This window comes from Nicotiana tomentosiformis, chromosome 7 (assembly GCF_000390325.3).
Source record: "Nicotiana tomentosiformis chromosome 7, ASM39032v3, whole genome shotgun sequence".
Taxonomy (NCBI): domain Eukaryota; kingdom Viridiplantae; phylum Streptophyta; class Magnoliopsida; order Solanales; family Solanaceae; genus Nicotiana; species Nicotiana tomentosiformis.
In genome coordinates, this window is record NC_090818.1 from 79,956,495 (window position 1) to 79,974,988 (window position 18,494).

Consider the following 18,494-nt stretch of genomic DNA (forward strand, 5'->3'; position numbering starts at 1 on the left):
TATGGGCAATCAGTGATAATTGGATATTATTTCTGAAGAACAGATTGGTGTTGTGGAACCATTGTTGACTGTTTCTTATTATCATTCCCTGTTGTAGTTATCGTATCTTGTACCCCTTTCGCATGTCCCCTCCCAATCTTGTACATATATTTCTGTCTGTGTAGGTTTATTTATGTGGGTGTCATGTCAAAGCCTCGTCACTACCTCGTCAAGTTTAGGCTCGACACTTACGGAGTACATTAGGTCGGTTGTACTCATACTACACTCTGTACTTCTTGTGCATATTTTGGTACTTGTCCTAGCTGTTCGTGAGGCGTATCTGCTCGGATTGGCATTCAGAGACTCGAGGTAGATGTGTTGGCATCCACAGACCTTGAAGTCCCATTCCATTTCCCCTATTTACTATTCTTTTCATTCGAGACAATTGTATTTATTTCAAACCCTATTTTGTAGAGATTCTAGAAGCTCATGAACTTGTGACTCCAGATCCGGGTTGTACCTAGATATTATTGGTTGTATGTCATTTGTATTCCGTTTTAGTTTCTTTTCGGCTTAATTAGTTTTACTTAATTGAATTGATTAAAAATTGGCTTAAAGATCCTGTAACATCAGCTTTCCTAGCAAGTAAAATATTAGGCACCATCACGACCCCGAAAGTAGAAATTCCGGGTCGTGATAAGTTGGTATTAGATCATTAGGTTAATGAGGTCTCACGAGTCACGAGCAAGCTTAGTAGAGTCTGAAGGATTGGTATGGAGATGCCTGTACTTATCTTCCAGAGGTTATGAAGTTTAGGAACAAATTTCACTTCTATTCTTCTCTGTCGTGCGGTTTTATTCTATCATTGATGATTGAACTCTTTATTCTTGTCCTCCCGCAGATGGCGAGAACACGTGCAACATCTTTAGTTGGGCATCAGCCGGAGCCCCCAGTGGCAGCTCCTACTAGGGGCAGAGGACGAGGCTGAGGTCGCGCCAGAGGCAGAGGCAGAGGCAGAGCTCAGCCTAGAGCTCGAGCAATAGCACCAACAGTGGAGCCTCAGGTAGATTTTGATGATGAGGTTCCAGCTCATACTGTACCTGTTGGACCAGCTCAGGTCTTGGAGGGGTTCATCGCCACCCCAGCGCTTCAGGATGCTCTAGTCCGTTTGGTGGGCTTTATGGAGAGTGTGGCCGAGGCCGGTGTATTTCCTGTGGCACCAACCGTCTCTAAGGCCAGGGGAGGAGCACAGACTCCCACTACTCACACTCCGGAGCAGATGGCTCCCTAGTATCAATCTCCTGCAGCCCGGCCAGTTGGGCGTAGTTCGGCCAGTTGTTGCGGTACAGGCCGGTGATAGGCCTACCATGTCTTCTAAGGGCTTATTCAGATTGGACAAGTTCACAAAGCTCTTCCCAGTTCACTTCAGTGGTACACCTTCTGAGGACCCACAAGAGTATCTTGACCGCTGCCATAAGGTGTTGCGGAACATGGGTATAGTTGAGACCATTAGGGTCGATTTTGCTATATTTCAGATGACGGGTTCCGCCAAGACGTGGTGGAGAGATTACATGTTGACCAAAGCTAGGTCGCCTACCCTTACTTGGGAGCAGTTCTCACAGTTATTTGTAGAGAAGTTTCTCCCTATCACTTTGAGAGAGGATTACCGTAGGCAGTTCGAGCATCTCCAGCAGGGCAGTATGACTGTTCCTCAGTACGAGATTTATTTTGTGGATCTAGACCATCATGCTCTCTTTCTGCTTCCCATTGAGAGAGAGAGGGTGAGGAGGTTTATTGATGGAATCTCTCACCCTATCGGGCTACAGATGGCCAAGGAGACCGGGGGTGAGATTTCCTTTCAGACGTCTACTAATGTTGCTAGGCGGATCAAGGTGGTTCTTGCTCAGGAGAAGGGGTAGGTGTCTGATAATAGGCCTCGTCATTCTGGTGGGTTCAGTGGCGCCTCATCTGGAGGCAGGAGTACTTTTTGGTAGAGGCCATCCTCCTAGGCCGTATCATTCAGCAATCCAGGCATCTTACAGTGCTTTAGGTGGCCGCGGCCCTCATATGTCTCATCCTGATCTGTTAGCCTACAGTGCACCACTAGCTCCTATTAGTGCACCTCAGCTCCAGAGTTTTCAGGGTGGTTACTCAGGTCGACAGGGTCAGTTTTAGGTTTAGCAGTCACAACAATCGAGGTCCTGTTATACTTGTGGTCACCCGAGGCACATTTCTAGATTTTGCCCTCGGGCACCGGGTAGCTCACAATAGCAGGGTTCCCGTGCCATGGTTCCGGCACCAGTTACTTCACCACCTGCTCAGCCAACTAGAGGCAGGGATCAAGCAGCCAAAGGTGGAAGTTAGGCTGTTAGAGGTGGAGGTCAGGCTGTTAGAGGTGGAGGCCAGCCAGTTAGAGGTCATCCCATAGAGGTGGTTTAGAGTGGTGGGGCCCAGCTTCGATGTTATGCTTTCCCATCCAGGCCCGAGGCTGAGTCATTTGACGCTGTTATCACAGGTATTGTTTCAGCTTTCCATAGGGATGCTTCAGTTTTATTTGATCCAGGCTCTACTTATTCATATATGTCATCCTACTTTGCTTCATATCTAGTTGTGCCTCGTGATTCTTTGAGTGTTCCTATGTATGTGTCCACACCTGTGGGAGATTCTATTGTTGTAGATCGTGTCCCTTTAAATCCCCGATACTTCAAAGTTTCCAAGGGTTTCAAGGCCCAGGGAAATGCTTGTGCTAGGTATAGCAGCCCAACCTAGAGTTAAACTCTACTCCCAAGTACCTTTAACCACTAACTACTAACTCTTTCCTATAGGTTTGAATGACAATGAGGTCCTTTGAATGCAAATCCACCGCTATGACATTTTCTACCACAAAAGCCTATTTTCCCTAGTAGAATAATGCAGAAATAGACACATAGAAATAGTCCCTATACTTCAGCATTAGGTGAGTGAAGCACGCATTTGAAGAGGTTTAGAAAATCAGACTTCTAGGCACATATGGCAGCATGAATACTTATGCTATTATTGATGAAAATTAGACAACAAATCATAGAGAAATAAAGCACATTGTTTTGAATTATAACAGCTTTAAGATACAGAGACTAATGCCTTAACATTGATCACATATGAGCATACACCTAGGTTAATGATATTACTTGAATCCCTTGAGATCCTTAGTACAAATTCAGACAATGATACAAACAGGTTATTGCACTCAACCAATAATAGTAGAAGGTTTCCCTTACACCATATTCAATCCAAAATAAAAAAGGAAAGAAAAGACTGAGTATGAGTTCAAAACAATGTTCAAAATGTGAAGTCATGAAGGATAAACAAAAGTTCATACCAAACTCCCACACATACAGAGATTTCAATCAAGATTATGACCTCATAAGACAAGATGAGTCGCAAACATTGAAGACTCAGGTTGTCAGTATCATTAAAGGTTAAGGATATGGGAGACATCACACTTAACAAGCTCAAATCAGCTACACAGGCTTTAGTGAATAGCTAAACACGATGGAGTCATATTCAGATTACAGAAATAATCATCAGGGCACAAATATAGTCTGACTCATAGGAGATAGACTGATTATGACAAATACTACTGATATTCAAAGGAAAATCCATCCCAGTATGACTATTTACGAGCTAACAGTTAGACATGGATGTAAAGCATTTATGATGAGGATTCAAAGGATACTTAAGGACTAATAAACATTTATAAAATCATTTGAACACTTAGGTTTCATAAGCCTTAACCTAGTGAAGCAGGTTTATCCTATATATTTCATATATACCCTTGCTAAAGTCATCTAACAACATTTCAAGTTTAGAATGACAGAACCTAAAAGAACAAACATGGAGACTACAGTAACAACCCTAAGTATAGTATGATAGAACTCAAAGAATATGTCATGATGAACAGAAAAGCCTAGGTAGGATAGCAGAACTTAGAAGGGTGCTGCATGTTAAACATGATGACTATAGCAGAACCTAAATACAAAACTCACGAGAATATAACATGATGAATCACGAGGATTTATAACAGAACATTAAGTGGACCAAAATCCAGAATGCAGCATGAAGATTATAACCGAATATTAGAGTATGGTCGAGGGTCTTAGGCAGATATGAGAAATCATCAGGTTAAGGAACTTAAATACATAGGCTGTTCAATACAGAAATTGAGGTCACTAAAGTCACACAACTACCTAATTAACATTAAATAAACACAACAGCTTATCATAGATCATTAAGAAGTCATAGTAAACCAAAGTAAACAATTAAAGGCTAAATAAATATTATAAACAAGGTAGTTAATCAGGAAAACAATAACACGTTCGTGGTTTTCAAATGAAGCAATTAAGAGGGAGAGAGGATGGAGGCATATTGACCTCCTCTTGAGCAGCAAACCAAACAAAAGGCTCTTGTTTAGCTGTATAGGATCAGGAACTCACCTGACCAGTGCAAAACTCAGAATTAGAGAGAAACCAGAAACTAATTACAACCTTAGCTCAATTTAATACTCAAAACTAAAAGCGAGATTTTTCTAAGTAATTTCCTGATAGATTTTGTGCCTATTAGCTCTGTAGGTTGAAGATGTTAGGTTTTTTCTTGTTGTCTTAGGTCTGGTTGGTGAGAGAATTGAAAGCCCCTTTTATAGTGCCATTAATGGCTTAGGGTTTCCGCAAAATTCAAATTCAGTAGTGAAAGATGATGACTACTAGATGATGCAAGCAAAGGCGAGTTAAAATCAGAGAGATAAATGGGGAAATCATTATGGATTTTACCTAAGAGGAGGGAAGCTTACCGTTGAGGTATGAGAGACCACTGGTCAGAACCCTAATACCTAGAGGTCATTGCATTTGACCTCTGGGTGTTGAATATCAACATTGAAGCCAACTAGCGTCTCATGCTCGCTTTGATTTGAAATGACGGAGGAGGAAATCTGGCGAGTTGAAGTTTCACCCTTTTGGTCTGACTTCTTCAAATAGGGCTATTGAAATTAAATGATGAAAATGGAAAGAAAGTGATGTTCGTAGTAGAGAGACATAACGGATGGCCATGTATGCCATGGATTTGAAAACCACAGATGATTTGTCATTTCATCTTTAGGTTAGGGTTTTCGGATTTGGGGTTTTGAGTCTCAAAGGCGAAATGAGCAAACATTCAGCGAGAGTCATGGGTAATGAAGGCAAAAGGAACGTTTTCTGGTCATGATTCATGACCTTGCACTAATTTGTGCAAGGTTTTGGGTGATTGACAGGCCTAGGAGTTTGAGAGAGATGAGAGAAGAAGGGGAAAGGGGGCGGCTGAGTGTTTGGAGTGAATGATTAGGTTTAGAAGTATAGGGGGTTGACTCTAGGTTTAAGAGAGATAGATGAGAGCTAGGCCATTGGATCTGTTAATCAACGACCCTGATCATTTGGGCATTAAAGAATTAAAATACGTAAAATTCACGACCGTTGGATTATTGGATTTGGACGGCTGAGATTATGTCTGGTGGAATACTAGTACTAAATAAAAAATGGGGATAAAACGCCGGCCGTTGATCTGATAGATTAATGGTCCAGATTCATTATGTTTTCTATGTGAGTGGGAGAGGTGAATGACGTTGGAAGTTATGATTTGTTTAGCGAGAGTGACCCGGATTGCCAAGATGGAAAGAGATGGGGTGTTTGGGCTGGTATTTTCTAGATTGGGCTTGTCTTTTGAGCTGGAATTGATTTAAAAATAGCCACTTGTATTTTAATTAGGAATTGCAATTGTAGCCCTTTTTGTTTTAACCCCTTTTAAAATTGATTTAATTAAACTTAATTAATTTTCAATAAAATTGTAGTAAAATTTAATTATCAAATATACCACTAATTATTTTAATTATTTATAAAATACTTTTTATTCTAAGTTATGACAGTAACTTCGAATTATTGACATAGTGACCTATTTAACTAAAATTGAGAAATAATTCGCTAAATCAATTATAAAACCTATGTGGTGCATTTTATTTAAAAATGATAAGTATATTCACATAATACTAATACTAAATTATTAATTTCAAAATTACTAATACCTAGTTAAGTTTATAAAATAAGTCTTTATTGAAAAAAAAATACTTTCAAAACATTCATCGTAAATTATTAAGTATAAATAAATTAATTTTAAAAGGGAAGGACAAAATTGGTTGTCAACATTTGCAGCGGCACCTAGCCCATTAACAACACACCTATCCACAAGGAACACAAGGTTCCCATCCTCAACTCGAAATGACAAGCAAGATAACCATCCCGGCAACTAAAAACCTTCAACTAACTCAATCTAATTGAACAAAGCCGCAACAAGTAACATATTTCCCATACCTATAGAGCACCCAAATCACAAGTTGTGGCCAAACCACCCAAATATCACATCAAAACCTACTGTATTAACTAACAAGAAGTCCACCCCAAGCCTCATGGCCCTCAATAACGACCAAAGCAAAATGATAGACACAGGCATCACAATAGAATTCCCCCAACTGGCGTGAACATATAAACAAAGTACAAGAATCATAAAATATAACCATATATGAAGCAAGGTAGGATAAAGCTTACCAATAAATGGGACCAGATCGAAATAATACTAATGCATCACTATAATCAGCCGAAACCATACGTGTAATGACATCATCTGGTGCGGTAGCCTCTGTCCAACCAGAAAAAGCATAGCAACAGGCCTGGCCTCCCCCTCTAGGACAACCTCTACCCGCCTTACCTCCACCCCTAGCTGGCGATGTAGGTGTAGCGACAACTGTAGCGGAACCCATAGCCCGAGTACTCTACTATGGTACACCCGCCCGAAGTCTGGGAGAATCCCTCACCCTGTTTCTAGTATCCCCACACTCAAAGCCACCTCTCCGCTGACATAGCTGTAGAAGCTAACCGGAACAGATATTCTGGGACCCATGGATATCTGAAGCACCACGTGAAACTTGAAGTGCAGACTGAACTGGATGACCCACAAAACATCTAGCATGACGCACCCTGCCTGCAAAATAGGATCAGTAGCAACTCCAGTTCACGAGGCCTCTTAGCCTCCCTGTCCTCCCTCTATTGGCCCCGCACACCCTCCATCCGCCGAGTGATCTCTACAACTTGCAGAAATGGAGTATTTGTCTCCAAATCTATGCGCCATGCATCCCATAGGATTTGGGAAACAAACTCCCTCAAAAACATCTCTAAAAACTGAGTCCAAGTGAGTGGTGCTGCATCAGCTGGCCTACCCTCCTCATAAGCTTGCCACCACCTATATGCCACCCCTAACAGCTGATATATAGTAAAAGCAACTACGCTTACCTCCATAATACCCATGGTGCGGAGAATATGGTGGCACTCCCACAAAACCCTACACATCCTCGGTAGTTGTGCCACTGAAAGTAGGAGGATCATACTTCTTGAACTTCTCAAGTCTCCTCTGCTCCTCCTTAGATGCCTCTGGCATGACCTTAGGCTAAACCGAAATAATAGGTTGTACCGGCATAACACCAACATGAGCTCGATGCTCTGGAGTACGGGCGGCAAAAGTCTGAGCTCCTCCCCCAGTTTGTGAAGTAGCTAGTGCAACCGGAATTAATCTCGCCTGAGCCAATGTACCAAACATGCTTAGGAACTACACTAAAGTATCCTGAAGTCTGGGGGTAGCAACATGCGCCTCCGATGCTGGTCCCCTAACCGGAGCTACTGGTGGCTCCTTAGCTGCTGCTCTGGCAGGTGCTCTAGCTGTAGAAAGTGCTCCTCCTCGACCTCTGCCTTTGCCTCTGCCCTGACCTCTAGCGACACCAGCTCTGGGGCAGCATCATTGGTAACTACAACTTGTGTCCTCACCATCCATGAGAGAATAGAACGACAAAGGTTCACACTCCGAAATCAATAAACTTGCATGATATGAATGAAAGAAGCAAAGTGTCCTAATAGTTCTGTAGCCTCTCCAAGATAAGTACAGGCGTCTCCGTATCGATCCGCAAGACTCTACTAAACTTGCTTATGGCTCGTAGCACCTATGAACCTAGGGCTCTAACAGCAAATTATCATGACCCTAAATTCCCACATTAGGATGTCGTGATGGCACCGAGTCTCTAAGACTAGGTAAGCCTAACATACATCAAGATCTAGAAAAAATAACAATTTAACAATCAACTTAAACTGGAAATCTATCATATTAAAACCAAACAGTACATCTGCCAATAACTCCCAAAACTTGGTGGAACCGAGTCATAAGCTCTACAGAGAGTGCACTAATAATCTCTAAATACAATACTATGTTGAACAGGAAATAAACGGTAACATAGTTAAAAGAAGAAGGTGACTCCGAGGCTTGCAGACACAATGACAGGTATAACGTTGTCACGACCCAAACCGCAAGGCCGCTACGGGAACTCGGTGCCTTACTCTACTGAGTACCAACGTAAAATATCTTTCTTATCATACCATCATGGGTAGGTAGGCCAGAAGGGCCGTTATGAGATAACTAGAAGAAAAACATAATGGAATACTAGATGTAGGACGGCCCAACATAGTATAAAAACTCATACATGTGACATACGGGCCTATACAACCGAAATGATAATTGATTTCGCCCAATCTCACACCACTAATTTAGGTTTCGAGGTGGTCGATGCAATAATAAAAACCCAACGCAAGTCGGGGTTGATTCCACAAGGAGCTTAATGTGGGATTAGGTATATACCTAGTGTGAATGTACGACGTGCCTAAGATTACACTTCCACATTTGCAATTGTTGTTTCTACTTTTACTTTTACGCTAATGCTTGTAATTGTAAAACTAAGAGACAATGTTTTTGGTTTTGGTTGTTTTTTAAGTTATAAAAGATTTAGGGTTGCGACTTCCGCCTAGTTGGTTACCTAACGGATTTAGAGCTTTAGGGCATGTTTGGTTGATTGGGATACAATGTAACACTCCGAAAAAAATTGAATTACTTGAGTGTAAAGGCCGGTAAAATTTAAAAAGAAAATAATGTTTCATGGTGCCGGACTAGGCTTATGTGTTTGAGGATAGCAAGCTCGCCGCGGCTCGGACTTTTTGGGTCGAACAATGCACCGGAAAGTAAAGGAAAAATTTGGCGGAAAAGCGCGTTTATGCGGTCCAAAATGCGAAGTGAGTAGGAGAGGGACATTATGGAAGCAGCTATGCGGTCGACTATGCGACCGCATAACTGTTATGCGGTGCATTATGCGACCGCATAACAGTTATGCGGACTGCATAGTGACCGCATACACAGACAGATTTTTGATCATTTTTTTCAGCAATTATGCAACCGATATGCGGTCGCATATGCGACCGCAGAACCGTTCCGGAGCTCCATTTTTGGGTTTTTAAAACCCAACCCTATTTCATTAAATACACTCTTTGGGCCATTTTTGAACTATAATCTGATATTGTAGAGTGAGAGAGAGTGCCCTAGAGTGAGAAGGTATTCCTCAAATAATTGATTCTTCAATTCTTGCTCAATTTTTTGAAGATTAAAAAGGAAAACTCACTAGGTCTTCATCCAGAGGTAAGATTCTACACCCTAACCCTCAATTTCAAATTTTGTCTAGAAATGGGTAATTAGCAAGAAAATTATTGGGCATGAGAGTTGTTTATTTTACATGCTTGTGATATCAAGGGGTGTAGAAAGATTGTTGAACTAAGCATGGTAAAGATTGGGTTGTGGGATGATGGAATTCTACATAAAAGGACCTTGGAACCTTAATGCACACTTAATGTTTGATAAAATGCTCAAATGAGCTAGAACCATGATCATCTTCCTAATTTTGGTTCAATTTTTCATATTTCTAAAATATATTGAAGTTGCTAAGAATTCCGGAACATTTAGAGTGTAAGGAAGTTCAAGGGAGGTATGTTGGCTAAACTCTTGTTTAAGAATTGGAATTCCCATTATCCTTGTAAGTTCCAAGATGTTGATTACAAACCGAGTATTCCGATAAGTTTTGTGATAAAGATATATATTCAATTTGTGTTTCAAATGCTCTTATCATATTGCATTATAAATTGAGGATATGTTTCAAAACTATAGATTGTGTATCCACATGTTATAATTTCAAGTAGTGATTTATGTGAAAGTTATTATGCCAAGTTGTGTAGAGATTGGGATTTTGATACACCTCCACCCACATATATTGGGGGTGAGGCGGCATGACTGCTTTGTGTAGGGATTATGGTATTGTGGGACTGCACCTCCACCCGCATTCATTGGGGTGAGGCGGTACGACCGCTTTGTGTATAGTTTGGTATTGTTGTGGCACCACCACCCACGTATATATATTGAGGTGAGGCAGCATAGACGCTTTGTGATTGGTATTGGTATCGTTGATGCATTTCCACCCGCAAACATTGGGGTGAGGCGGCATAGCCACTTGTGTATGTTCTTGGTACTGCAGTTATACATGCACCCGCATACATTGAGGTGAGGCGGCAGAGCCGCTTGAGTAGAGTTGTGGTATTGTACTTACTCTTCCACCTGCATAAATCGGGTGAGGCGGCGGGACCGCTTTGTGTGAAGATGATTACAGAGGATCTCATCTTAAATCCATTAAATCTTATCGATAGCTCTTAATAAGCTTGCTCTAGTTTAAACAGTTATCTATATTATTCTATTGCTGCACTGGTTCATTATATTCATCTGGTATTTCTGAATTCTCAAATAGGTGTTTAGTTTTCATACTAGTACTATTCGACGGTACTAATGTCTCTTTTTCCGGGGGCGCTGCATCTTTAAATGGATGCAGGTGGTTCCACAGTATGAGATATTGATCAATGATAGCAATACACCTTCTTCCTAGCTGACTTGGTGAGCCCCACTTCATCCCGGGGTCATGTATCTTTTGTTCATTGTGTATTCTGTTTCCGGCATTATCATTGTACTTATCTTTATTTATAGAGGCTCTGTAGACATAGTGTGGGTTGTATAATGGTGCTGGGGAAGTCAAACTTGTGTGTTGTGCTTGAATTACTATTTCCACTTCAGATTATGAAAAATGTGTTTGGAATTGAGACTTTAAAATAAAGTAACTGATGGTAAGAAATTGGTATTGCAACATGATCACTTTATTGGTTGATTAACGAAAACATATATATTCTCTTTATTCATGAATGAGTTTGGGTAGAAGGAAATTTAATAGGCTTGCTCGGCCGGGTTCACTCGGTTGAGCGCCGGTTGCGCTCCTCGATTTTGGGACGTGACATACAATATAGTAATCACACGCAATTACTCACTCTATACCTCTCGGTAGTTTGAGTGATTTTTCCCAATTTGGCTTTCTAAAGTCCAAATGGGTATCTCACGAAATAAGTGATAAATGCTCAAGTCGGGTCTTACGATCTCTAGATTCGACCCTTTAATTAGGGCTATCAATTTCTTGAGTTCACCCCAAATTCTTGTTAGCCAAGTTTTCCTAGACTTAGTCTCACTTTCTCAAGTAAAGACTAAGTCAATTAGGCATGAATCAATGATTACAACCATCAATTCTCAAATTCAAGCAAGAACTAGGCTAAATATCATATGCCCAATCATCAAGAAGCCCTAAATCAACCATCCATTAAGTACCCATACTAGGATTGGGTCACAACCCTATCTAAGGGTTTAGCTACTCATGGAAAATGAAGAAATTAAAGAAGAAACTAAGATAAAATGCATAATAATTGATTAAGGAATGAAAATCTAATGTTTAAATGATAAACTAGTATAAAGTTACCCAATACAGTAAAATAAAAATGGCTCTAAGTGTTCAGGTGCACCAAACTTGACCTAAAAATGACAAAAAGATTTATTTATACCCATTTGAAAATATCTAACAAAATTGCCCCTATGAAGGTTGTGCGGCCGGGCAATTATGTGGGAGGTCTCCGCAATTTGAGATTGACTGGTCAGGTTAGCTTTCTGCGGTCGCATAAAAGTGAGATGCGGCCAAACTTCCTCTAATTGTGCGGACCGCATATTTTTGAGGGCGAACGCACTCTTGCTCTTGGACTGGATCATGGGGCTTCATTCTACGGACCGCATATTTATGAGTGCGGCCGCACAATAATAGTGTGGTCCACACATCTTTAAGCTCCTAGACTACAATTCTCTGAATCTAGTCTTCTGCGGCCGCACAATAATCGTGCGGTCCGCACTCTGTGAAAAAATTCTATTAGTGCATCTTCAGAGTTTGCGGCCGCACACAGTATTGTGTGGTCCGCACTGTAGCCCTTTTTGCCTTTTGTCCAATTTTACTCCTTTTTGACTTGATTTTCACTTCTTTGGCTCATTTCCCAATATTCTTGCAAGAAAGCACTTTTCATTAGTTCTCGAGAATACCTTTAAGCATTTTTGAGCTAAAACGTAAGTAAAAGAGAGAAAATAAGCGGTCAAAATCCCTACTTATCAGTACACTCAAAACATATGCCGACAAGGCCATACAATCATCCGTATACATAACATATGTCTACAAGCCTCTAAGAGTACAATAGCATAAGGAGATTCAAAATCAGTGCTGAGTAAAGGCTAAGACCGCACTTAAACTAGTAGCTCGTTTATGTAAATTTGGGCAGCATCTCCCCTGTAACAAGGGTCTCCTTCAATACCATATACCAACAACAACAATCAGAGCAATAAAATAAGAACAACATCAACAATAGGGTACAAAATATTTCATTAACAATTCATCAACATATCACGACGAGCGGCAAGCTCGGATGGAATCCCTTTAGCACCCTTCAACCCCATTATCATTCATTCATGAACTTAGAAATATATCCAGTATAATAACCAATACCTTTTAAAGGATTTCCAACCTTGTAATAAATTTCAAAGTTACCCGAAATATCCTAACACAAGATACTATCACTATGGACAACTTCCAAGTGCTTTATAGCCATTTCTTTTCTAGTTATCAATTTCCTCAACAAGATTGACATGTAAAACAACATAATCATACTAACAATATCATAGCCAACTTATTTTCCATAATTTCTAGCCATATGAAGTCATATGCATAACTCCAAAATAGTCCAATAAGAGACAACAACTTCTTATACAACTTCAAGTTCTATCTTGTAATTCTTCATCCAAATACCTTAAGCAACACATAGATAAGCTTAAGCCAAAGCAATAGGGTGTTATACATACCTTAAATAATCAGAACAAACTCGAAACAAAGCTTCCCTTAGATTACAAGCACCCTTAATGGCATCACAACACCATAGAGACTCGTTCTCCACTTAGGCTAAATTTTGAGGTTAGGTCTAGGCAAAACAACCTTGGATTTGACTTGGAACCATGTAGGACTGTTATAGAGGTGTTGAGAGAGTTTGGGAACTGTACTTGGTCGAAATGACAAAAATGAGCCGTCCAAACCCTTTAAAATGTTCAAGGGTCATCCACCGCCTAAGTGGGTCCCATTGGAAGCTACTTGCGCAGTCTCGAAAAAATGCGAATATCTCTCTACTCCGATGTCGTATCGACGAACGGTTTGATGCGTTAGAAATTAGACTCGTAGATATGAAATTTTATATGTGGTTCATTCTGTAATTCAAAGTAGATATTCAGCATATTATGAATGTAACTTGTGATGACCTTCCAACTTTTGTTCCACAACTCGCTTGACTTCAAAATGTAACACACAACTATCATACGACTAAAATAACTCATAAAATAACCTCCTTATCATGCTAAGAACCCTAGTCTCACCTCAAAGTACATTTCATAACATTCCCAACTTGTCGACTTTCGACGAAACTTATTTTCCTCGATTTGTTTAGCTTCAAAGCCTTCTAACCCTCTTGGTACTTGTTATCCATGATCATAAAGATTTTTGACCTGCACGGTAACATGATTAACTTACTTTATGTACATTCAAATATAACCTCATTTTTGAACTAACATAAATTAACTTACGACATACTCTCACTTATGAAAACATGGGGTCTAACATCATCCCCCTTTTGGAACATTCGTCCTCGAAAGTTGACTGATGCGCTTATCAATATCATAACTTACAGCTCTTACGAATACATTAATATTGTCCTTGCCATCTAGGCAACTATTCTGTGAATAAATCCAAAGGCCAGAGCATTCCCCCCTTTAGGCCTCCTTCTCACAGCACGACCTGTGGTCAGAATTCTTCCGATCTCGTAACTGCTGCTACCTCATGTCATACAGCCTGTACGATTTTCTCACCCTTTTCCTCCATCTTTTAGCCAATGTCTTGGCCTCACCTTGTAAATATATATGGAACTATGACAAGTTGTCCCTGTGGGAATCTATAGGTGTACTAAAGTTATTCGCTTGGTACTTTTTCGAACTTACGACTATTGCCATATTTTGTTTCATAGCCTCGGTTATCTATGCTTATGGCTTTACTACAACTAAGTAGGTCATACTATACCATAACTCTTACTTCGCTTTATTATTAACGAGGTCTGCTACCATACTCTAGGTTACTCTCTCGCTTCTTATCCTATATGTATAAATCTAAGTCCTTTAATGCTTCCTCATTACTGTTCATCTTAAAAATGATGGCCTAATCTCATCTCATACTTTGTAACTTGCATCCATCCATTGTTGATTCACCTTAATGTTGATCTATAATCTACAACTGATAACTTGAAACCTCTTACGTAATACATTGTCACTAGGGCTCAAGTCAAGACAACTACTATACATAACAACCTCGGTGGAGTAGTGACGAGTTTCAAGTCAGGAGAACTACTATACATAATAACATGTGCAATTGTTAATATAAAGCTAAGAGATGAACGAATTTCAGTGTACAACTATACATAGAAAGAACAATAGTGTAATGCTAGCAATGGAAAATTGAAAACGACAAGTAACCACACGGAGTAACAGGTGATGGCGCCAACGATTAATTAGAACACATTTAAAATACCAGCAAAATCTATTAAGGGAACACATGACAACCAAATAATCAACCGTCCTATCACAAGGTTTCCACAAGAATCATCTCGAGGCAGCACACCTCATAATCACAAATCACAAGTATGAAATCACAAAAACATAACCACACGGCACCTTGTGCCAATATTATCAAATCACAACTGCACGAACAACTCATTTGCTGCACTGACAACTTACATGCCAATACCAATAATATCTCAGATTCATCTTAATGTTGATCTATAATCTATAAATGATAACTTGAAGCCTCTTACGTAATACATTGTCACTAGAGCTCACGTCACATCGGGGAACATTTGAAGTGATTTTCTTGATCCACCTAGGGACGATACTATACTTCAATAACCGTATTTCATAGCATCCCAACATGATTCATCTTATGGAAGGGGAATTCTTATCCTGTGCAATTCATCAAATACGTTTTCTTTAAATCATTACTTAATCAAAGTCATAAACGTCATCCTCTTATCTATCAAAATTACACCCTTATTCTACTACCAGGGAAGCATTCCATCTCTCTTAATTGCTCCTAGTCTTAGACCCCTCCAAGTTCATTCAGGCTATAATGAGCTTTCTATAACATAAGGAAACCATCAGCTCTCTTGATTTGATGAGCTTAATCCCGAGGCCTTATCTGTTCTTGTCACCTTCTCACTAACCTTTTCTTGTCCTTACTCCTATCTATCTAAAACCTTGTCGCTCTGCCATACTTTAGCTTGCAACCTGCATCTATTTATTTATACTACTCGCAACCTTTCTTTAACTTGCTAGCACTATATATTTCCTTTCATGCCTTCTCATTTGGCTTTAAATGTAAGCAATTACTTTTCCTGGTCGATCTGCCCCTTGTTGCATGAATACTTGGCTTATCTTATTGCCCACGAATACTAGAATTTTCTGTAACTCATATGATTTCAAATATCTAGATGTCACTTTCTTATGGAGTGCATACAATGTTGTAGTGGGACTGTTGTTACAAGATCATTTCTTATTTATGTCACTATGCTTAGGTTGAAGCCTTCTTCCTTATTTCCTCAGCTAGTTTTTCTTTGTAGTACTTAGGAGAAACCCTCTAACTCCTGTAAATCTGCGAGCTTATTACACAGTATACCCAAAAGAATTTTTGATTTTCTTACTCACCGATAATTATCCTTAGTTACTTACCTCCACGCCCTTGTGCTCATAGGGTTGCTACTGAACTGAAATTTAAACTGTCTCGCTAGTGCCACTCTCTTTTATTTCCGTAACACTTATACTATACCTTTAACTATCCCAACTCCTATCTAAATATTTTTCAAGGATCATGATGTCATATATGCGAGATTGAATTCACTATGTTGGGGTTCACTATGTTTATCTTGCATGATCTGATGATTTGTCTGTATCTTCTTGTCTAGCCTTAACTAGGCTCTTCCCGAATCAGCTACTAACTACTCGTTGGTCTATTCTCATATCTATATTCCACGTAATATCTCTTGGTATATGTCCTTTGTCTTAACTTACCTCTTGTACTGGCTCCTGATGTATCAAGTGTCCATTCGCACTTATTTATCAATAACATCCTGGCCGGGAACTCTTACTGCCTCTCCCCAGCATCGTGCTTGCATAATGATCTGGAGTCGCGACATATCTGTAGGATCTGAATAAATGCAACATCATCCCTTTTTCCTTTTTACCATATTTTTCCTTTATCAATCCATAGTTTCCTAAACTACTTAACTCTGACTTAATACCACATCACACCATCTTCCCCCTTTAGGGGAGTATTAAGATTTAGAGCAACGACGATCTACCTATAGATGTTTTACCTCTTCCTCTTTGGCGTCTTTTCACATCATCAATGACCCTTACTAACTTTGCGGTAACCCTTCTACACCAGGAATAACTAAATTCCTTACGCACAAGGGTGACACCTAGTGTAACTGGCACACTTACTGCCTAAAGCTTAACTCTACTCACAGTGCTTGCTTTAGGGAGGTGTCTTCCTAAATGAACTTTAAAGGTTATTCTTTTGTTGTGCATTCTATTATTGCCAGAATGCTATATATGAAATTCTCAGGATGCCGACTATTATAAAATCCTTAGGTCCCTAATTCATGTTTAATTTATCTTGTTCACTAGCCCATACTGATTTCTATTACTCCGGGGGTCTAACTTTTCCTTCTTGTAATCCCGTTGGAGTCACCAACTCATTTCTCGAAATGGGGATATGACATTATGGCTTATACTATTATATTGTCTCAAGGCATGTAACCTCTCGTCTTTTCCCTTCACTTGACTATAGAGTCTATCATTCTATCATATTTTGATTTAATGTTATCACCCATGTAAGGCCCCATAAAATTTTATCTAAACTCGGGATTTTGTGTTGCCGAAGTAGGCTTATGCGTTCATGATTGTAGAGATTCTTTGGACTTTTTGGTTGAAAAGTGCGTTGAGGAGTTGAAGGAAATTATTGGAAGTGCGGGGCTGTAACGACCCGGCCAGTCGTTTCGAGAGTTATAGCCTTGTTTTCCCCATTTCTACTTATTTTTGTGTTATTCAGCTATATTATGTTATATCGGGTTAGTTGGTTCGGGATCGGAGTGGTTTCAGAGTGAATTGAGACACTTAGTCTCTTAAGTAGAAACTTAAGTTGAAAAAGTTAACCGGATGTTAACCTATGTGTAAACAATCCCGAATTTGAATTATGATGGTTCTGTTAGCTCCGTTAGGTGATTTTCGACTTAGGAGTGTGTCAGGAATGTGATTTGGAGGTCCGTGGTAGAATTAGCTTGAATTAGCGAAATTGGAAATTTTGTGATTTCTGTCGGCAGTGGAAACATCGATATCGGGGTCGGAATGGAATTCTGGAAGTTGGAGTAGGTTCGTAGTGTCATTTGTGATGTGTGTACAAAATTTGAGGTCATTCGGACGTGGTTTGGTTGGTTTCGGCATAGGTTGCCGAATTTTGAAATTTAGAAGTTCTTAGCCTTAAATCCGAGGGTAATTTGATGATTTGATGTTGTTTTGAGTGATTCGAAGGTTCGACTAAGTTGGTATGTTGATATATGACTTGATGGAATTTTTGGTTGAGGTCCCGAGGGCCTTGAGGTGATTCCGGGTGGTTAACGGATTTGTCGAAGTTGGAAAATGTAGCTAGAGCTGCTGCTACTGCTATTTTCGCACCTGCGGAAGAAAGCCTCGCATGTGCGAGGCCGCTGGTGTGCGTGGGGAGTGCCCAGGTGCGAGCTTTGCTGGGCTAGGCAAGATGCGCAGGTGTGAGTTGGAGGTCGCATCTGCGACCCCGCAGGTGCGAAACCTGGGGCGCAGATGCGGAGAAGGGGAATGCTGGGCAGGCTTCGCAGAAGCGAAGGAAACGTGCAGGTGCGCCTTCGTAGGTGCGATGGGTTTGCCGTAGATGCGGAGCCTGGGCACGTAAGTTAGTTGCGCAGGTGTGGCTCCTTTGACCACAGGTGCGGTCACGCGGGTGCGAGAAAATGGCCGCAGGTATGAGGAGCCTGGGCAGAGGGTACATATTGCACACTTCACGAATTTTGGTGCAT